The sequence below is a fragment of the Schistocerca serialis genome, chromosome 3 (genome assembly GCF_023864345.2).
Source record: "Schistocerca serialis cubense isolate TAMUIC-IGC-003099 chromosome 3, iqSchSeri2.2, whole genome shotgun sequence".
Taxonomy (NCBI): Eukaryota; Metazoa; Arthropoda; class Insecta; order Orthoptera; family Acrididae; genus Schistocerca; species Schistocerca serialis.
Genome location: NC_064640.1, coordinates 352,110,672 through 352,134,018, shown reverse-complemented (window position 1 = coordinate 352,134,018; position 23,347 = coordinate 352,110,672). Strand labels below are relative to the sequence as shown.

At 42.6% G+C, this 23,347-nt stretch overlaps 1 protein-coding gene across 1 annotated transcript in view; it reads left to right on the top strand.

The window, feature by feature from the left end:
- The window catches only part of LOC126470159 (potassium voltage-gated channel subfamily H member 2), a 670,689-nt gene that overhangs the window by 47,800 nt on the left and 599,542 nt on the right, over nucleotides 1-23,347 (top strand). The gene's annotated exons all lie outside the window — the stretch shown is intronic.

Below are 23,347 nucleotides of genomic sequence, written 5' to 3'. Positions count from 1 at the left end.
ACCACATCAGATTAAAGGAAGTCATCGAAGCAAGTCAGAGGCTTACTGTTAGTTACCAGTAGATTCGGACAAAACGCAAGTATTGCGGAGATGCTTCGGGAACTCAAGTGGGAATAACTGGATGGGAGGTGACTTTCTTTTCGACGAGCAGTATTGAGAAAATTCAGAGAACCGGTATGTGAGGCTGACTGCAGAATGATTCTACTGCCGCCAACGTACATTTGGCGTAAGGACCACCAAGATAACATTAGAGAGATTAGGGCTGGTACGGAGGCTTGTGGACGGTTGTTTTTCCTTCGCTCTATTTGCAAGTGGAACAGGAAAGGAATTGACCAGTTGTGGTACAGGTTACCCTCTGCCACGCAGCCTGCGGAGTATTTATGTAGATGTAGATATCGAACGCAGGCTGTGAAACAGGTCTACAAGGAATAGTGTACACCACGCGCCTGTGTAACACGGTGTGAAGACAATGGTTGTAAAGACATCCTAACCGACAGGGAACTGAAACGGGGGTTACGCCTTGTCACTTCAAACCTGACAGAAATTTCTGCTGCCAATGAATTCAGGTCCATCAACCCAGTTCCTGAGTGTACATCGCGCGGAGAACAGCATGGAAAAGTTTGGAAATTTGTTGCAAGTTCTATGGGACCAATCTGCTGAGGTCATCGGTCCCTGGGCCTAGACACCACTAAATCTAACTTAAAGTAACTTACGCTAAGGACAATACACACACACACACACACACACACACACACACACACACACACACACACACGCGCCCAAGGCAGGACTCTAACCTTCGATGGTTGGAGCCGCGCGATCCCAAAGTGCCTAGACCGCGCCGCTAGAACAGCATGCAATCAACATTCGGACTCTGGTATCTCACGAAACGCCATTTTTCACACGGCCACATAAATCTTCACGTCTTCGGTAGCCCAAACAACGCAGAAACTAGACAGATGGCTGGAGGCGTATAGCGTGGTGCGACGAGTAGCGAGTTTTCCTCTTTTCAAATAATGTAAATCGTTGACTGCACCGACGGCCAATGGGACGTTTAACCCGCAGTGTGTGGAGGCTGTAGTTGAGACCACATATGGTTCTGAGGCGTTCATACCATTACTTGACTTCACTCATTCATGTTACCGTGAACATGAACAAGGAGTTCATTTCAACATTATGTTGCTGTTTCTTCTACAACTTCACGCTTAAGCTGTTGACGCGCCGTCCTCAGTGATGACAATAGTCGTGTTCTCGAGACTGCATGCATACGTCCCTGATTTGCCCAATACTCGAGCAACATATCCCATCTCAACTGGCCCGCTAAAGAACTCCATCGTATGCCCACAGAAACTGTTTTAGACTATTTGGAACAGCGGATGAAATACTGCAGTCAACTTCCCCGCAGTTTGGTAGCTCCATCTAGCAGATAATTCGAATTCCAAAGAAAGCAGTTACTGACAGGTCTGCATATTGCCGAACTACAAGTTTAATAAGTCATGGTAGCAAAATACTAGCGCGAATTCTTTACACAAATATGGAGAAATTGGTAGAAGCTGACCTCGGGGAAGATCAGTTCGGATCCCGGAGAAATGAGGGGAACACGCGAGACAATATTGACCCTACGACTCCTCTTAGAAGATGGGTTAAGGAAAGGAAAACCTACGTTTATGGTGTTTTTAGACTTAGAGAAAGCTTTTGACGATGTTGCCTGGAATACTCTCTTTGAAATTCTGAGGGTAGCAGGGGTACAACACAGAGGGTAGCAGGGGTACAACACAGGAAGCGAAACCAGACGGCAGTTATAAGAGTCGAGGGGAATGAAAGGGAAGCAGTGGTTGAGAAAGGACTGTAGACAGCGGTGTAGATTATACCCGATGTTATTCAATCTGTACATTGAGCACGCAATAAAGGAAACAAAATAAAAATTTGGAGTAGGAATTAAGTCCAGGGAGAAGAAATAAAACCTTTGTGGTGTGCCAGTTGACATCGTAATTCTGTCAGGGACAGCAAAGGACTTGGAAGAGCAACTGAATGGAATGGACAGTGTATTAAAAGGGCGATGTAAGATGAACATCAGTAAAAGCAAGACAAGGACAATGGTATGTAGTCTAATTGAAGGAGATTATGCTGATGGAATAAGATTGGGAAACGTGACACTTAAAGTAATAGGTGAGTTGTACTATTTGGGCAACAAAGTAACTAATGATGGCCGAAGTGGAGAGAATGCAAAATGTACTGTCACGGGCAGAAAAGCGCTTCTGAAGAAGAGAAATTTGTTAACATCGAATTAAGATTTAAGTGACAAAGTCTCTTCTGAGAGTATTTGTATGGAGTGTAGCAATGTATGGAAGTGAAAAATGGACGATAAACAGTTCATACAAGAAGAGAATAGATGCTTTAGAAATGTGGTGCTACAGAAGAATGCTGAAAATTAGATGGGTAGAACACACGTAACTCATGAGGAGGATGTTCTTCTTCTTCTCTCTCTCTCTCTCTCTCTCTCTCTCTCTCTCTCTCTCTCTCTCTCTCTCTTTCCAGCGATGACAGGCCCTGTAGACCACGCACTGCATCAACGAAATAGAATTGAGGAGAAAAGAAGATTTTGGCATAACCTGACTAGAAGAACGGAAAAATTGATAGGACACATCCTGTGACATCAAGAAATCACCTATTTAATACTGGAGGGAAGTGTGTGTGTGTGTGTGTGTGGGGGGGGGGGGGGGGTAAAAAACGTAGACTGAGACCAAGAGATGAATACAGTAAGAATATTCAGAGGGATGTAGGTTGCAGTAGTTATTCGGGGATGAAGAGGCTTGCACATATAGAGCTGAAGACAATAACAAAACAACAACAATGGATTTAAATCATGAACGAGTGGTTTCATATGGATATGGCATCACTGAAGGAACTTGTGGACTCTCGTCCTTGCCTAATTGAAACCATAATCAAGTCGATAGGCGCTGTTACTCGGTGTCAGCAGGGTATGTCCTGGGAGTAATTATTTTTTTAATTTGGTGTGGTTATGTAATATTCGAGCAACTTACTTAACGCAACATTGCATTCTGTTGTTGAAACTGCTAACGGTTATGTAGGAAAAGATTACTTTTTGCTTACTGGAGAGTCATAGACACCTTCTATTATAGTTATTTTCGTCATCTTGTGTCCACCATTTAAAAGAATGGTGTTAAAAGTGTTTATCAAAGGATGTATCAGTAACATATGTTACAAACTGTTTTAAAAAACCACGGAATGTAATAGATCATTTACGTGAAGCCACTGTAAAGCTACTAAATTTAGTCGAGAACTACTTATTCGTAAGTACCATACTTTTTTTTTTCTTTTTTGATATTTTGTGTTTCTTCATAATGACATATGTGACCACCACAAGCATGTGTCTGCTTGAAAGGGACCTTGCTGTTCGAGGGACCAGTATAGTTCCTGAAAATCAAAAGTCGAACAATTCAGTGGTCTGAGTACATCGACGAGGAGTATTCACACATCACCGAGTAAGAGAGATGGGATAAAGAGATCGTCAAATGGATCTTTAAAAAACGTAAGACAGACAGGTAGTGAGTCAGGAAGTATTAGTCGCAGTAAGGCAAGGGGGACGTTCCATAACATGTCTTTTTTTTTATTTTATTTATTTATTTATTGTTCCGTGGGACCACATTTAGGAGAAGTCTCCATGGTCATGGAACGAGTCAATACATGAAATTATAACACGATTGTAGAAACAGATAAAATGAAATATAAGAAACATATTCAGATGACAAGTCGTTAGTTTAAATAAAGAAAATCAAGAATGTAACACTGGAATTTGCTTAATTTTTTAGCTCTTCCAGGAGCTCCTCGACAGAATAGAAGGAGTGAGCCATGAGGAAACTCTTCAGTTTAGACTTAAAAGTGTTTGGGCTACTGCTAAGATTTTTGAGTTCTTGTGGTAGCATATTGAAAATTGATGCAGCAGAATACTGCACTCCTTTCTGCACAAGAGTCAAGGAAGTGCATTCCACATGCAGATTTGATTTCTGCCTAGTATTAACTGAGTGATAGCTGCTAACTCTTGGGAATAAGCTAATATTGCTAACAACAAACGACATTAAAGAAAATACATACTGTGAGGGCAATGTCAAAATTCCCAGACTATTGAATAGGGGTCGACAAGAGGTTTTCGAACTTACACCATACATAGCTCGAATAGCCCGTTTTTGAGCCAAAAATACCCTTTTTGAATCAGAAGAATTACCCCAAAAAATAATACCATATGACATAAGCGTATGAAAATATGCGAAGTATACTACTTTTCGTGTTGAAATGTCACTTATTTCAGATACTGTTCTAATGGTAAATAAAGCGGCATTTAGTTTCTGAACAAGATCCTGAACATGGGCTTTCCACAACAACTTACTATCTATCCGTACGCCTAGGAACTTGAACTGTTCCGTCTCGCTTATAACATGCCCATTCTGTCTGATTAAAATGTCAGTTCTTGTTGAATTGTGGGTTAGAAACTGTAAAAACTGAGTCTTACTGTGATTTAGCATCAAATTATTTTCCACAAGCCACGAACTTATATCATGAACTACATTATTTGATAATGTTTCAATATTACACACAAGATCCTTCACTACCAAGGTGGTGTCATCAGCAAACAGAAATATTTTTGAATCACCTGTAATACTAGAAGGCATATCATTTACATAAATAAGAAACAGCAGTGGCCCCAGCACCGACCCTTGGGGAACGCCCCATTTAACAGTGCCCCATTGGGACTGAACATCATTACCACTCTCAATATTGCGGAGGATTACCTTCTGCTTTCTGTTCTTAAAGTAGGAGGCGAACCAATTGTAAGCTACTCCCCTTACTCCATAATGTTCCAACTTCTGCAGTAATATTTTGTGGTCAACACAGTCAAAAGCCTTCGTTAAATCAAAGAAAACACCTAACGTTCGCAACCTTTTATTTAATCCGTCCAAAACCTCACAGAGAAAAGAGACTATAGCATTTTCAGTTGTTAAGCCATTTCTAAAACCAAACTGTACATTTGACAGCAAATTATGTGAATTTAAATGCTGCAGTAACCTTGTATATACAACCCTCTCGATAACTTTAGCAAACACCGATGGCATAGAAATAGGTCTATAATTGTCAACATTATCCCTGTCTCCCTTTTTATAAAGTGGCTTCACTACCGAGTACTTTAATCGGTCAGGAAACCGACCACTCCTAAAGGAAAAGTTACAGATATGGCTAAGTACTGAGCTAACATATGTGGAACAATACTTCAGTATTCTGCTAGATACCCCGTCATATCCATGAGAGTTCTTGGTCTTTAGTGATTTAATTATTAACTCAATCTCCCTCTTGTCAGTATCATGGAGGAGCATTTCAGGTAACAGTCTCGGAACACTTTTTTCTAAGAGCGCTATATGATTCCCTGTTGGGACTAGGTTTCTATTTAGTTTACCTGCTATACTCAGAAAGTGATTATTAAGTACTCTACATATATGCGACTTATCAGTAACACGGACATCCCCACTACGCACTGATTCTATATTCTCGACCTGTCTCTGCAGACCAGCCACTTCCTTTACGACTGACCATATGGTTTTAATTTTATCCTGAGACTTAGCTATTCTATCTGCATACCACATACTTTTTGCCTTCCTAATAACTTTTTTAAGCACCTTATAATACTGTTTGTAATGGGCTGCTGTATTTAGATTTTGACTGTTTCTAACGTTTTGATATAATTGCCACTTTGTTCTACAAGATATTCTTATCCCTTTAGTCAGCCACCCAGGCTGCCTGTTTGTGCTAGTACCCTGTTTTGAACGTTCTAACGGAAAACAACTTTCAAAGAGCATGAGAAAAGTCTTGAGGAAAGCATTATATTTATCGTCTACTGTATCAGCACTATAAACATCTTGCCACTCTTGTTCCTTGATAAGGTTTACAAAAGTCTGTACAGCAACTGGATCAGCTTTCCTAAAAAGTTGGTAACTATCTTTAACATGTGTTGCAGCACAAAAATCTTTTAGACTTAAAATTTGTGCATCATGATCGGAAAGGCCATTCACCTTTTTGCTAACAGAATGCCCTTCTAATAATGACGAATGAACAAAAATATTGTCTATGGTTGTTCTACTGTTCCCTTGCACTCTCGTTGGAAAGAATACGGTTTGCATAAGATTATATGAATTAAGGAGGTCTACCAGCATCCTTTTCCTTGCACAATCACTTATACAATTAATATTGAAGTCACCACATATAACTAACTTTTTGTATTTCCTATAAAGTGAACCAAGAACCTCCTCTAGCTTTAGCAAAAAAGTTGTGAAATCGGAGTCTGGGGATCTATAAATAACAACAGTAAGAAGTTTAGCTCCACTAAATTTAACCACACCTGCACAACATTCAAACACCTTTTCAGTGCAGTACTTTGAAACATCAATTGACTCAAATGGGATACCGTTTTTCACATACATGGCTACTCCCCCACACCGCAAAGAGCTCCTAGAAAAGCTGCCAGCCAACCTGTATCCTGGTAAAGGAAGCCTCTGAATTATCTCCTTATTTAAGAAGTGTTCAGATATACCAATAATTTCAGAGTCAACATCTATAAGCAGTTCACTAACTTTATCTCTAATACCTTGTATATTTTGATGAAATATACTAATTCCCTCATTAATCGGATACCCAAGCTTTGTAGAAAGTGGCTTCTTTGTTAGAGAGACTTCCCTTAAGCAGGAATACCTATCAGCTGACTTCAATCTAAAAAAGGTACAGCTCTAACACCCACAACTACCGGAATTTTCCCATGAGTGATCCCACCACCCCCACCTATGCTGTCACCTACAAGTTTTGCCAACCTCCCCTTCCCATACCTGTTGAGGTGCAGGCCATGTCTAGTGAAACCCGTCCTACTGATAGACTCCACCGACACCACTGAAATGTGACTCATGCCTTCTGTCATCAGCGCACCCCCAAGTCTCATGTTATTACGCCTGACGGCTGTATTAAGATGAGGCCGATCGTGACGCTGAAACAGTTCCACGAAATGCACATTCGTGTTGCCAGTCTGAGTGGCTATCTTTTCCAGGTCACCATCTATGTCATACTCCCCATCCCTATCAATACTATTACCAGCCCCACCCACAATCACTACCTGATCCTCTTTAGTAAAATCCCTACATAACCCCCCTATGTTAAAAGTCACCTGAGCCAATCCTGCATTAGGCTTCCTCTAGTACACACTGTGAAGGGACTTCATATCGCACTTCACTCGTGTAAACAACTGTTTCTGTTCAGTCAAACAATCTTGTGAAGAATGAGAATTTCAGGTAATACGAAGTTACTGGAGATTTACACCACAACATAAACTTCAGTAAAAACTTTTTCACATACATTGACTCACGAAGGTAAAGGTAACAGACAAGCAGAAAGAATTGGGGGGGGGGGGGGGGGGGTGGTGAAGAGGAGTGTAATATGCAAATGACTGACGGTAAAAATCAAACTCTTGCATTAACTTTATTTCCCATTCCTGGCAGAATACAGGAAGTTGAATTAATCTACCTCAAATACAACCCCACGATATGTTTTTCAAGTGTCTGAACGATGGCCGTAATATACTGGCATATAAAGAAAAGTTAGTTGTAGTGAGGAAATGCTACATCTGATAAAAAAAAAGGGGGGGGGTACATAATAAGAGAGGTGAAAGTAATTCAGCAAAGGAAACAGAACTGACAAAAAATACTCCCGAGGTTATATCAGAAATCAAAGTGAGAATATTATAAGAGAGAGAATCGTAGGGGCCTAATGACCTCAGCAGTTGAGTCCCATAGTGCTCAGAGCCATTTGAACCAGTTGTAACAGTTGTGGGCCAACTTGCCTCAGGAGAGGATACAACGGCGATGTGACACCCTTTCCAACCGACTCAGTTAATGCATTCAGACGAGAGGGGGCGCAACGTTATACTGAAAAGTGGGCTCGTACTGCCAAGTTCTTTCAAACTTTGACTCGATTTTTCTAAGCTTCGACGTAACATCACATGCCTTCTCCGTCCATGAAGTTTCATTTAATTTCCTCCTCCCCTTCTGGGTTCCTCACTTTCTTTTTGCAGTTTAGTTCAACATGCGAGACCGTTTAGCTGATGTGCAGTGGTTATGGAATGACTGCTCGTGAAACAAACCATTCACATTGGGGTTCAGCCCCTTCTACAGCTAAAGCAGCCTGTAGTTCGTGTTGTGGCTTGGCACACCCATACATAACCCAGTTGACAAACTAACGCCCCGGAAAGTTCTTGTAGTATCATGAGAAAGTTCAAAAAAATTCTTGAATACTGGACAGGCCATGAATTGATCCCGAAAGCCCACTGTGCTATGCATGCCTCCTCCTCCCCCGCTTGTGTTATGGCTGCCAGCAAAGGTAGCATTCCAACTGCAACTCAATTTCCGAACATCTCCCGAAAATAACTGTGATGCCTGCTGCTTTTATTAATGGGTATGACGGTCCCGTGAACCCTTATTAATCCAACAAAAATATTCTGCAGATTGAAACATGGATAGAAGTATTACTTCTCTGTCAGCACGTTCCACACAACTTACAAAAGATACATTACTTTCCATCTTTATTGACTATGTCCTCTCGCTTGTAAGCATGCGTTTCTCGTGGGATTACACTTTCGGACACCCGAGTAGCTAACTTGTATCGAATTGAACACTACCATCGAACGCTGACGACTCTTGAATGACCAGTGTCTGAGCAATACCCAATTTATAGCTCGCTTCTCAAGTTGACCCTTCAAGGTGAGCGGCATAATCCATTGTGAATAGCAATAAGAATTGGAGCTCACTGATGCCCCGCTATACTCCACTCGGATCAACATCGGAGAAAAGGTGAACCACCTGAAAAATAACTTTCATTTACACAGCATAATTGCAATATTAATCTAATTCAGTTATCATCTTGTTAATATACTGTTTATTATGATTATTGTCACTTTTTCTGCTTTCATTAAACTACACCTATATTCTTCATTTCACTTTAAAAGATTTGCACATTTCATTATATATTTCATTCAGAGCTCTTCTCTTTCCGTAGATGGAAGGAGAGCGTTAGATTCTGGAGCTTTGCGCCGCAGGGGTTGGCTGAGGCATGCTCTCAGGACCCGATAGGGCTCACCAAGTTCGTTCACTCGCCCGGGACGTTTCAAACAAATAGAGGGTGTTTCAAAAAGGACTTTACAACTTTAAAAATTCATATAAATTAATTCATAGTAACTACAAAGGTGATTATAGTGTCAATTTGCAGGGACATGCATCAAGTTTCGTCTCGCGTAGTTCGCTAGGGCCGAATCGCACCGTAAGGAGCGCTGGCGGCAGTTGCGTTGAAGATGGCTGCTGCCTTCACTGGACCCGAGCGTGCTGGCTGTGTGTTTTGGTTTGACGAATCGAAGTCGGCGACAACAGTTCAGTGTAATTTTCGTACCAAGTACGCTAAAGATCCTCCTAGTAGGCCTACAGTTTATGAATAGCATAGATGTTTTGTAGAAACAGGATCTTCGTTAAGACGTGGGAAATCATCAGGTCATCCAAGCACATCTGATGACGACTTTGAGCGAGTGAGACAACATTTTGTCAACAGCCCTACGAAATCGACCCGGCGTGCTTCTCGCGAACTGCAAATCCCACATACGACTGTTTGGCGTGTGTTTAGAAACTGTTTGCATTTGAAACCGTACAGATTACAATCGTACAAGCAATAAAATTTCTCGCAAGAACTTATGTGCGGATACGTTAAATCGATTACATGAGGATGAACATTTCTTGAACAAAATCATCTTTTCTGACGAGTCGACTTTTCACTTAAGTGGCAAGGTTAACATACATAACTGTAGGATTTGGAGCAATGAAAATCCACATCAGACACTGCAACATGTTCGTGATAGCCCTAAACTGAGCATTTTTTGTGCATTGAGCAAGGACAAAGTGTATGGCCACTTTCTTTTCCGTGAGAGAACGATCAATGGGACAGTGTACCTGGATATGTTACAACTGTTTTTGATACCACAGATCGATGAGGATGACCAAGAACGAAATGTTTACTTCATGCAAGATGGTGCACCACCCCACTACCTGGCTGACGTCTGTGATTTTCTCAGTGACCGCTTTAAAGGTCAATGGATTGGCCGCGATGTGTAGACCGCATGGCCCCCGCGTTCCCCCCACCTGACACCATTCGATTTTTTAATGGGAATTCATCAAGGATATCCTGTGCCGGCTTCTCTGCCTGAACTTAGAGCAAGAATTTACGCCGCCACTGAGCAGGTTACATCTGCAATGCTACAGCGAGTATGAGGAGAATCCCACGTGATGTGTGCAGGATAACCAACTGGAGCCACATACAACATCTTTAGTTTAAGTAAAAGAACTTGGTGTTTCCCTACAAAATAATACTAAACTCAGCTCTATATCTTCGTACAATAAATTTATACGAATTTTTATAGTTGTAAAGGCCTTTTTGAAACATCCTGTATATTGATATTCATACTGTTTCGTGTACGACAAAATCGCTGATCTGGCCTGTGCTTAAAACCCAACACTAGGAAAGCAGCCACCGATCGCCAGATACGCACAGCTCTGTGTGCGGATGCTACATCTACATCTACATTTATACTCCGCAAGCCACCCAACGGTGTGTGGCGGAGGGCACTTTACGTGCCACTGTCATTACCTCCCTTTAATGTTCCAGTCGCGTATGGTTCGCGGGAAGAACGACTGTCTGAAAGCCTCCGTGCGCGCTCTAATCTCTCTAATTTTACATTCGTGATCTCCTCGGGAGGTATAAGTAGAGGGAAGCAATATATTCGATACCTCATCCAGAAACGCACCCTCTCGAAACCTGGCGAGCAATCTACACCGCGATGCAGAGCGCCTCTCTTGCAGAGTCTGCCACTTGAGTTTATTAAACATCTCCGTAACGCTATCACGGTTACCAAATAACCCTGTGACGAAACGCGCCGCTCTTCTTTGGATCTTCTCTATCTCCTCCGTCAAACCGATCTGGTACGGATCCCACACTGATGAGCAATACTCAAGTATAGGTCGAACGAGTGTTTTGTAAGCCACCTCCTTTGTTGATGGACTACATTTTCTAAGCACTCTCCCAATGAATCTCAACCTGGTACCCGCCTTACCAACAATTAATTTTATATGATCATTCCACTTCAAATCGTTCCGCACGCATACTCCCAGATATTTTACAGAAGTAACTGCTACCAGTGTTTGTTCCGCTATCATATAATCATACAATAAAGGATCCTTCTTTCTATGTATTCGCAATACATTACATTTGTCTATGTTAAGGGACAGTTGCCACTCCCTGCACCAAGTGCCTATCCGCTGCAGATCTTCCTGCATTTCGCTACAATTTTCTAATGCTGCAACTTCTCTGTATACTACAGCATCATCCGCGAAAAGCCGCATGGAACTTCCGACACTATCTACTAGGTCATTTATATATATTGTGAAAAGCAATGGTCCCATAACACTCCCCTGTGGCACGCCAGAGGTTACCTTAACGTCTGTAGACGTCTCTCCATTGATAACAACATGCTGTGATCTGTTTGCTAAAAACTCTTCAATCCAGCCACACAGCTGGTCTGATATTCCGTAGGCTCTTACTTTGTTTATCAGGCGACAGTGCGGAACTGTATCGAACGCCTTCCGGAAGTCAAGGAAAATAGCATCTACCTGGGAGCCTGTATCTAATATTTTCTGGGTCTCATGAACAAATAAAGCGAGTTGGGTCTCACACGATCGCTGTTTCCGGAATCCATGTTGATTCCTACATAGTAGATTCTGGGTTTCTAAAAACGACATGATACTCGAGCAAAAAACATGTTCTAAAATTCTACAACAGATCGACGTCAGAGATATAGGTCTATAGTTTTGCGCATCTGCTCGACGACCCTTCTTGAAGACTGGGACTACCTGTGCTCTTTTCCAATCATTTGGAACCCTCCATTCCTCTAGAGACTTGCGGTACACGGCTGTTAGAAGGGGGGCAAGTTCTTTCGCGTACTCTGTGTAGAATCGAATTGGTATCTCGTCAGGTCCAGTGGACTTTCCTCTATTGAGTGATTCCAGTTGCTTTTCTATTCCTTGGACACTTATTTCGATGTCAGCCATTTTTTCGTTTGTGCGAGGATTTAGAGAAGGAACTGCAGTGCGGTCTTCCTCTGTGAAACAGCTTTGGAAAAAGGTGTTTAGTATTTCAGCTTTACGCGTGTCATCCTCTGTTTCAATGCCATCATCATCCCGTAGTGTCTGGATATGCTGTTTCGAGCCACTTACTGATTCAACGTAAGACCAGAACTTCCTAGGATTTTCTGTCAAGTCGGTACATAGAATTTTACTTTCGAATTCACTGAACGCTTCACGCATAGCCCTCCTTACGCTAACTTTGACATCGTTTAGCACCGAGCGAGGTGGCGCAGTGGTTAGACACTGGACTCGCATTCGGGAGGACGACGGTTCAATCCCGCGTCCGGCCATCCTGATTTAGGTTCTCCGTGATTTCCCTAAATCACTCCAGGCAAATGCCGGGATGGTTCCTCTGAAAGGGCACGGCCGACTTCCTTCCCCATCCTACCCTAATCCGATGAGACCGATGACCACGCTGTCTGGTCTCCTTCCCCAAAACAACCAACCAACCAACATCGTTTAGCTTCTGTTTGTCTGAGAGGTTTTGGCTGCGTTTAAACTTGGAGTGAAGCTCTCTTTGCTTTCGCAGTAGTTTCCTAACTTTGTTGTTGTACCACGGTGGGTTTTTCCCGTCCCTCACAGTTTTACTCGGCACGTACCTGTCTAAAACGCATTTTACGATTGCCTTGAACTTTTTCCATAAACACTCAACATTGTCAGTGTCGGAACAGAAATTTTCGTTTTGATCTGTTAGGTAGTCTGAAATCTGCCTTCTATTACTCTTGCTAAACAGATAAACCTTCCTCCCTTTTTTTATATTCCTATTAACTTCCATATTCAGGGATGCTGCAACGGCCTTATGATCACTGATTCCCTGTTCTGCACTTAAAGAGTCGAAAAGTTCGGGTCTGTTTGTTATCAGTAGGTCCAAGATGTTATCTCCACGAGTCGGTTCTCTGTTTAATTGCTCGAGGTAATTTTCGGATAGTGCACTCAGTATAATGTCACTCGATGCTCTGTCCCTACCACCCGTTTTAAACATCTGAGTGTCCCAGTCTATATCTAGTAAATTGAAATCTCCACCTAAGACTATAACATGCTGAGAAAATTTATGTGAAATGTATTCCAAATTTTCTCTCAGTTGTTCTGCCACTAATGCTTCTGAGTCGGGAGGTCGGTAAAAGGAGCCAATTATTAACCTAGCTCGGTTGTTGAGTGTAACCTCCACCCATAATAATTCACAGGAACTATCAACTTCTACTTCACTACAGGGTAAACTACTACTAACAGCGACAAACACGCCACCACCGGTTGCATGCAATCTATCCGTTCTAAACACCGTCTGTACCATTGTAAAAATTTCGGCAGAATTTATCTCTGGCTTAAGCCAGCTTTCTGTATCTATAACGATTTCAGCTTCTGTGCTTTCTATCAGCGCTTGAAGTTCTGGTACTTTATCAACGCAGCTTCGACAGTTGACAATTACAATACCGATTGCTGCTTGGTCCCCGCATGTCCTGGCTTTGCCCCGCACCCGTTGAGGCTGTTGCCCTTTCTGTACTTGCCCAAGGCCATCTAACCTAAAAAACCGCCCAGCCCACGCCACACAACCCCTGCTACCCGTGTAGCCGCTTGTTGCGTGTAGTGGACTCCTGACCTATCCAGCGGAACCCGAAACCCCACCACCCTATGGCGCAAGTCGAGGAATCTGCAGCCCACACGGTCGCAGAACCGTCTCAGCCTCTGATTCAGACCCTCCACTCGGCTCTGTACCAAAGGTCCGCAGTCAGTCCTGTCGACGATGCTGCAGATGGTGAGCTCTGCTTTCATCCCGCTAGCGAGACTGGCAGTGTTCACCAAATCAGATAGCCGCCGGAAGCCAGAGAGGATTTCCTCCGATCCATAGCGACACACATCATTGGTGCCGACATGAGCGACCACCTGCAGATGGGTGCACCCTGTACCCTTCATGGCATCCGGAAGGACCCTTTCCACATCTGGAATGACTCCCCCCGGTATGCACACGGAGTGCACATTGGTTTTTTTCCCCTCTCTTGCTGCCATTTCCCTAAGGGGCCCCATTACGCGCCTGACGTTGGAGCTCCCAACTACCAGTAAGCCCACCCTCTGCGACCGCCCGGATCTTGCAGACTGAGACACGAGTCAGAACTGCTAAATGGCGCAGCTATTTTCTCCCACTTGTTTCCGAAGTCGCTCCTAGCTTGGCACCTACGAGGTCAGAGGAATGGACCAGAGCATTTCCAGTGATAGCAGCCTGTGGTTCCCACGAATCGCCTGTCTCAGCGTTTGCGTCGTACGTGAAACGCATTGTATTTCACATAGCTCAAGAGAAAACGTCTTAATCATATTTTACGTACTGGAATTATAGGTCATATTTCATTTAAAGTTATTAAATGAAATAAACTGCTGAAACAAATTACTGTAGGATAGCGATCATGAGATAATATCGCCGAACGTATATGAGAGCAGCAGACCCGTTGCAACCGTATTTGTTGTAGGACAGCTTTCCTCAGACGGCCAACGTAATAAGCCTCATTTCACCTTTTGCCAGCATTGTAGGATAAACAGGTTTTTACTAACAAAAATGTAATTCTCTGTCTTTCTTTATGGCCGCGCGGGATTAGCCGAGCGGTCTCAGGCGCTGCAGTCATGGACTGTGCAAGCTGGTCCCGGCGGAGATTCTAGTCCACCCTCGGGCATGTTTGTGTGTGTGTGTGTGTGTGTGTGTGTGTGTGTGTGTGTGTGTGTGTGTGTGTGTGTGTTTGTTTGTGTCTTTGTGTGTGTCCTTAGGATAATTTAGGTTAAGTAATTTGTAAGCTTAGGGACTGATGACCTTAGCAGTTAAGTCCCATAAGATTTCACACACATTTGAACTTTTCTTTTTTTCTTTATGATTCAATGGAGGTTACGTTTAGCAGTTGTTCGTCGTTTCCATAGCAGTAGCGTAAGTCTCGACCCAGTATTTTTTTTATTATGCTTATCACCATAGTAAATTCTGCTGTGATAGGCTTCTGAGAATGCTCACTAATGAGGTCGCTTTCGGAAACGTCAGCGTCCCAATTTGCGGCGGTCAGCATCAAAAGCAATTCCGCCCGGGCGGACCCTCACTGATCCGGAATCTTTTCAGTTTCTCCCTACGACTGTAGTGATACACACTTTTTCGCCATTTTGGTTAAATTCTCGTGCGAAACAAAGAAACTATTGATTATGTGTGTCATCATTTTAGCATATTCGAAAGCCTGTTAGTGACTCTTGATGAGCATTTGGCGAACTGTTACAGTATTCAAATGTAGGCTATGCAACATTTTGTGAGTGATCTATTTCATAGACGAGTTGATTTAGCCAACATATTCCTTCTGCTTGCTTTACTCTCTTGTGAAAGAGTGTGAACTTTCATTTTACAAATGGAAGATGGCTGTAATACATTAAATCTATGCTAATTCATGCTACGTTTTTATATTTAATGAGTGGTGCAACATTAAATTTTTCTGTGTTTGGATCTAGTTAAGAGTCTTCGTGTCAGCCTCAAATCCTATCACAATGTGATCGCATATTCCTGTATTTTCAACAGTAACAATTCGGTACTGAATGTGCTGAAGCAGACAACGTACTTCAAATATCGTCGCGATAGTTTTGTGATCGGATAAGCTATAACGACCTATTGAAATGTGTGACAAGGACGAAGTACTTGAAATACTGGCAGTCCAGTTGATGTCACACAATGCCACATGCTAGTATCAGATGTTGTCCAACGCATATGAGAGTTCATGTATCCCCGCGAGACTTCACTGAATCCTGGAATGTAATTTCATTGAAGAGTTCACAGATGGCAGTGTAGTAAACTCATTTCGAGTATTATTGATAAATTTAAAAAATGTAAAATTACAGCCTTGAGCTGCTGGTAAAATTCTTTAATTACACAATCAGTTTCGGGCGATTGGCCATCACCAGATTCATAAAAGGATTCACAGCTTCATGTTAGGCGAAATCTAAAATTATTGTGGTCAAATGATAACGCCATGAATTAGACATTGTCAGGAATTAGACACTGCCAACATATCTTAAAATAAATTGTATCGTCAGTCTATAAAAATGACGCTAGGTAATGTACTCATTCATGAATGAGTACACTAACTACCACCGTTTTTATAGACTGACGACGTAATTTACACTGAAGCGCCAAAGACACTGGTGTAGGCATACGTATTCAAATACAGAGATATGTAAGCAGGCAGAATAAGGTGCTGCAGTCGGCAACGCTTATATAAGACAACAAGTGAAACTTCGTGGCAGATTAAAACTGTGTGTCAGACCGAGACTCGAACTCGGGATCTTTACCTTTCGCGGGCAAGTGCTCTACCAACTGAGCTACCCAAGCACGACTCAAGCCTCGTCCTGACAGCTTTACTTCTGCAGTACCTCGCCTCCTACCTTCCAAATTTCATAGAAGCTCTCCTGTGAGGACGGGGTGTGAGTCGTGCTTGGGTAGCTGAGTTGGTAGAGCACTTGCCTGCAAAAGACAAAGGTCCCGAGTTCGAGTCTCGGTCCGGCACACAGTTTTAGTCTGCGAGGTAGTTTCATACCAGCGCACATTCCGCTGCAGAGTGAAAATCTCATTCTGAAGACAAGTGTCTGGCGCAGTTGTTTGATCGGTTACTACCGCTACAATGGCAGGTTATCAAGATTCAAGTGAGTTTGAAGGTGGTGCTGTAGTTGGCGCACGAGCAATGGGACACAGCATCTCCGAGGTAGCGATGCAGTCGGGATTTTACCGTACGACCATTTCACGAGTGTATTGTAGATATCAGGAATCCGATATAACATCAAATTTCCAACATCGCTGCAAGAACGGTACCAACGTCGACTGAAGAGAATCGTTCGACGTGACAGAAGTGCAACCCTTCCGCGAACTGCTGCAGATTTCACTGCTTGGCCATCAACAAATGTCAGCGTGCGAACCATTCAACGTAACATCATCGATGTGGGCCGTCTGAGCCGAAGGCCCACTCGCGTACCTTTGATGACTGCACGACACAAAACTTTACGCCTCTCCTGGTCCCGTCGACAGCGATGTTGGACTGTTGATGACTGGAAACATGTTGCCTGGTCGGACGAATCTCGTCTCAAATTGTATCGAGCGGATTGACGTGTACGGGCATGGAGACAACCTCATGAATCCATGAACTGTGCATGTCAGCAGGGGACTGTTGAAGCTGGTGGAGGCTCTGTAAGGGTTCGGGCGTGTGCAGTAGGAGTCATATGGGACCCATGAAACGTAAGTAATCATGCTGTCTGATCACCTGCATCTATTCGTCCATTGTGCACTTGAGCAATTCCAGCAGGATAATGGACACCCCACACGTCCAGAACTGCTACATAGTGGCTCCAGGAACACTCTTCTGAGTTTAAACACTTCCTATGGCCACTCTTACAGATTTATGAAACCAGACATGAACATTATTGAACATATCTGGGATTCCTTGTAACGTGCTGTTCAGAAGAGTTCTCCACCCCGTCGTACTCTTACGGATTTATGAACAGCCGTGCAGGATTCATAGCGTCAATTCCCTTGAGGACTACTTCAGACGTTAGTCGAGTCCATACCACATTGTGTTGCGGCACTTCTGCGTGCTCGCGGGGGCCGTACACGATATCGTGCAGGTGTACCAGTTTCTTTGGCTCTTCAGTGTATATTGCAGTATAATAACAGTGTCTAATTCTTGATTTTATTAGCTGACGATAATGATGATAAATTTCGCCTAACGTGAAGCTGTGAATACTTTAATCAACATGATGTTGGTCACTCGGCCGAAACTGTTTCTATAATTATTTTCCCAGCAGCTCAAGGCGGTAATGTGACATTTTTGAAATGTATAAGAACTGTGGGACACTACCTCCTGAAAACATATCGCAAATATTGAATTTTCTACAAATACCTGATCACTTTTATCTGACAAACCTTAGTACCACTAAGTCTTACTCATTATGTACGAATGGGATCCGACGACTAGATGGTCAATGTGAAGCAACATTGTAGAAAGGGGCCTGAAAGGGAAATTATGAATTGTTTCGTCGTTGATGATTGTTACTGTAAACTGACTTAGTGCTAAGACTGCGTGTTCAGGATATCTCGTCCTGGTTTTACATTGTTTTTTGAACGTACAAATAAATTCCACAAATGGCACGGACAGTTTTGATACCATAGTTCTTTTATTGTTTGTGATAATGTTGCTGTTAGCTGTATGATTGCTCACTTCGGCATTTCTGGCATTCTAAAGTCCACTCTCAACTTTGCTGCACTCGTTACAAGAGTTAAGTTTGTAAAATGTTTCGTGTTGTATTTTCGTCTAAAGTGAAACTTGTTGCAGCTACAGCGATTACAATCACAGGAACGTAGTGGGAAGGGACGAAGTTGCACGAGGGCAATTTGGAAATTAGGGTACGACTGGTCGGAAATTGAAACCAGAGTGAAAATCAAAACAGTTTTATTTACAACAGTTGGCTACGTCTTGCAGCTAGTTATGTACATAGTCGTAATGTTGGTATAATGCAGCTGCCTGTGCTTTCCGCCACTTCTCTACGCTGGTGTGCAATTCACAGTCTTTGCCAAAATGTTGTCTACACAGCCAGCGGTTCATGTGAGCAGAGAGAAACGTCAGAGAGAGCCAAATCCGGGTTGTATGGTGGGTATTCAAACACTTCCTATCGAAAACGCTGCAAGGGCGTCCTCATTGGCTCTGCTGTTTGAGGCCGAGAATTGTCACGAAGAAAGACATGCATGACAAACACGATATGTAAGGTTGCATGAAAGCAGGCGAAACCTTGCAGCAGGCACCCATACTTGGAAGGAGACACTATTGTTCTGGGAATCTTTACGTGCTCACTGTGTGCTCAGAACAGAAAAGAGCGACGCGACGCGATCGACAGGCATACTGGAGACACTGCCCAACACAACTGTGCAAAGCTTTATCAGATTTTCACTGTCGTTTGCATTTCGCGGCCTATCTGAACTTACTGTCCGAATAGCCCTCGTAGATAATGCGGATGAGGCTTGCGAAGACATCATATTCGTATTTAGTGTTCGGAGGAATACCTTTAATACTCAGAAGTAAACCTAACAAGATAAGAACTTGGCCGGAGTTGAAATTTGAGGTCCGCACCATGTTACTAAAAGGCCAGTTGCATTACAACTGTGCTGTAATGCTCACAGAAGTAAAGAGCACTTGTAAATCTGAATGTGATTCAGGCAACTACATCTTGGGACTTAAGATGAACACGCGCCCTCTGAAACCAGAGAAGAAAACCTGCACCCTTTTCTTCCCAAGATTACAGACCCGGAAAAGACAGTAGATGTGTGGAAATGTATTCAAGGGAACAAAAGAGACAAGAAGTAGCTGAATGTTAATGTGGCTTCTGTAATATTTTAGTAAGTCTATGGATTAGTCGTTGGTGTGTTTAACTTGAATCGTAATTCACTTAATTTTTTTTTTTGACTGTTTAACGTGTTTCATCAGTAGATAGGGGAGAAAATAGAGTTCAAAGTTATTATTAACATATTTTTGCTCACAAAAGACTACTGCATGTGGTTTCGGCTTCAGTGACCATATGCATCCTGTGAAGAAAATCGTCCACGAAGCTGGCAATAAACTGATATTATCATTTCCTGACAGGCTATTAGTGGATCGTTCTAAAGCTCATCTCGAGACTTCGTAGAAGATATGATCACTTTGCTTTTATCGACCAGGTCTTCTCTCTCCATGGACCTTTATTTGACTCTTCGAAGTACAGTATAAGGGCAAGCTCGATTTTTCCCTACCACATTTTGTTCGCTGCCAAAACTGTGTGTCATATACAATTCACTTATTGACAAGGTGGGAACAACAGTTCCATCAAGAAATATTTTCGGAACGTAGTTGTTGGTGGATGTTCGCCGTGATGCGGAGTCTTTTCTCGTCGCTGTTGCTGCCCCAGTGTATTTCCGTCGCACAGGCAGACTGTTGTCGCTAGCGCCGAACACTGGCCATTGATGTAAAGAAACATTGGGTTTAACGTCCCGTCGACATCGAGGTCATTAGAGATGAAGCACAAGCTCGGATTGTGTTAGGGATGGGGAAGGAAATTGGCCATGCCCTTTCAAAGGAACCATCCCACCATTAGCGATTTAGGGAAATCACGGAAAATCTAAATATGGATGGTCGGACGCGGGTTTGAACCGTCGTCCTCCCGAATGCGAGTCCTGTGCTAACCACTGCGCAACCTCCCTCGGTGCCGTTGATGTAAAACCAGTATTCGATCCATAGTCAGTGAAACTGGTCTGTAATAGGTTAAGATTTTTTTTAAAAAAGATTAAAAGTGCATAATAAAACATTTTTTGATACTGACATTTCCTCTACACAAACTAATAAAATTTTCAAACGTTTTATGGCTTATTACTGCTCAGCGGCAGATAATCTCTTAATTGAGTTTCTTCTTACTCCGCCGCGGAGTGTGTTGTTATGGAAGCAACCCTTAGACTGTGGCTGAGTCCCCATCGCGCATGATCCTTACGGCAGCGACACAGAGGAGGCTGAAGTATATTCGTCAATTCTTCACTTATTACCTGTTCTCGAAATTTTTTAAGTAGGCCTTCGCAGGATGATTGGCGCGTATCTTCGAGCGTTTGCCAGTTCCGGTTTTTAAGCATTGTCGCAACACTCATACAAACCTACAACCATTCGTGCTGCCCTTCTTTGACCGTATACAAAGTAGAGCAGATCAGGGAACAAGAGGCAGCCGCTTTAATGCGAAATCATCCAAGCAGCAGTTGGTGCCCATATTACCTTAAGAGATGTTCCAGAACAGCTCTGGAAGGCGAGGTGTTCAGAGGAAATTATTCACCATTAATTCAGTTGGGAAAATATTTTTGAATGGAAGTACTATTACTGGCGTGTGAGTAAGTGAAGTAAATTATGTCCGAACTGGCGAACAGTGTCCATGCTGAATCACGTGGATGCGGTGATAGCGAAGCATCAATACAGTTAGTGTGGACCCTCTAAGTTGGACAGAGCTATCCACTGACGAGCACAGTTTCTCTCAAGATGTCAACCAGTTCTTATGAAACCCCTTGTACTCGTACCACAGTGTTTATGCTGGCGACATCAGTCTCTTAGTGTTCCGAGAGACGATCACGCGTTACCTGCACTGCGTAGTTATCCGTCTACAAGCAACTTTAGTGGTGATCGCCATTGGGTCTGCCCAGTGCCTTCGCTGTTGTCCAGAAGGGCTCTCGGATATCAATGAATCCCATACATCCCTCAAATACTACCGTAGTGGAAACTATTAGCATGCAAAAAGAATAAATGACCTATTGTTTGAAAATTTTCTTTATGGCATGAATGTCAAACTCGCAGCCTGCTGGCCGCATTCGTCTTTCTTGTCCCATTATCTTCTAAACGTACCAAAATGAACCTACATTTCTATGCAAATTACAGTGCGTTGCAGCCCACAAGATTTTATACCACATTAGCCTCAGAGTTTAACACGTCTGTTCGACACACTGCCAAAAGCCTACAGTGTTGCTCTCCAAAGCAGAGGCACTCAAGTTTATTGCCTCATTGGTGATCAGCTCTATTTCAATCATGAGGCAAGTGGATATTTTATTTTCACATCTATATCTACATAGGTACTCTGAAAATCACACTTAAGTACCTGGCAGAGGGTTCGTCGAACAACCTTTACAATAATTCTCTATTATTTCATTCTCGAACAGTGCACGGAAAAAAATGAATACCTGTATCTTTCCTTGAGAGCTCTGATTTCCCTTATTTTATTATGATGAGAGTTTCTCCCTATGTAGGTTGGCATCAGTAACATATTGTCGCATTCGGATGAGAAATTTGGTGATTGAAATTTCTTGAGAACATTCCGCCGCAACGAGGAACGCCTTTGTTTTAATGGTGTCCATCTCAAATCCTGTATCATATCAGTGACACGCTCTCCCCTATGTCTCGATAATACGAAACGTGCTGCTCTTTTTTGAACTTTCTCGATGTTCTCTGTTAATCCCATGTCGTAAGGATTCCACACCGCGCAGCAATACTGCAGAAGAGGACGAGCAAGCGTAGTGTAGGCAGTATCTTTAGTAGAACTGTTCGATTTTCTAAGTTTTCTGCCAATAAAACGCAGTCCTTGGTTTGCCTGCCCCACAACATTTTCTGTGTGTTCTTTCGAAATTAAATTGTTTGTAATTGTAATTCCTAGGTATTTAGTTGAATGTTCGGCCCTTAAATTAGACTGATTTATCGTGTAAACGAAGTTTAGCGGATTCCTTTTAGCATTCATTTGGATGACCTCTCACTTTTCATTATTTAGGGTCAATTGCCTCACCTTTACTACATCGTCGGTCCCTTATCTTAGTCCTTAATTCTCTTGCTGATATTACTGGTGCTCATTTATATCTTTGAAATATCTCCCTGTTCCATATGTTGTAATGGCCTATTCTTTATATCTGTAGTATTGTTTGTATGTAATTACATGAACAGAGTGGGTTAATTAGGGTAATTCAGCGATTGTGGTCTTTACGTACATCACTAAAGAGTATACGTAATTTTTAGGTTTCGCGTAACCCTAAAGGTAAAACAAACAAGCATGTTACTTACAGGGCAATATGTGTGCTCAGCAGAGAATATAAGAGCACGAGATATCGTAGTGCTTCCTCTGTGGAATATTTGAGAGACTCTCGTGTGTGCGCAATTCGTGAAAAAGTCGATCGTATATTTTACGTACATAACAAATAAATTTAATGGACTATATATGTAGTAAACTTTTTTCAAGCTTATATTTCGAGTCTTACGGAAATGATATGGAAGCAGATAATAGCCTGTGGAATTACTTACCATTTTACGATTTGCTTACGAAGGCATAACAAGAGAAAGAAATATTCTGTGAAATTAAGTACCATGTGTAGTTCTCGTCGCAGTTGTCAGCAGAATGAACATTTCGCAGTATTTTCAAGTATTTTCTAGGTTGTCGACTGAACTTAGTAGACGTACAGTCCAGTATTCCGATAGCCTCCTGTAGCGTGTCACACGTGGCTACTGACTGCCGCTCGTAAAAATAGGGGGCACAGTAAGCTGTAG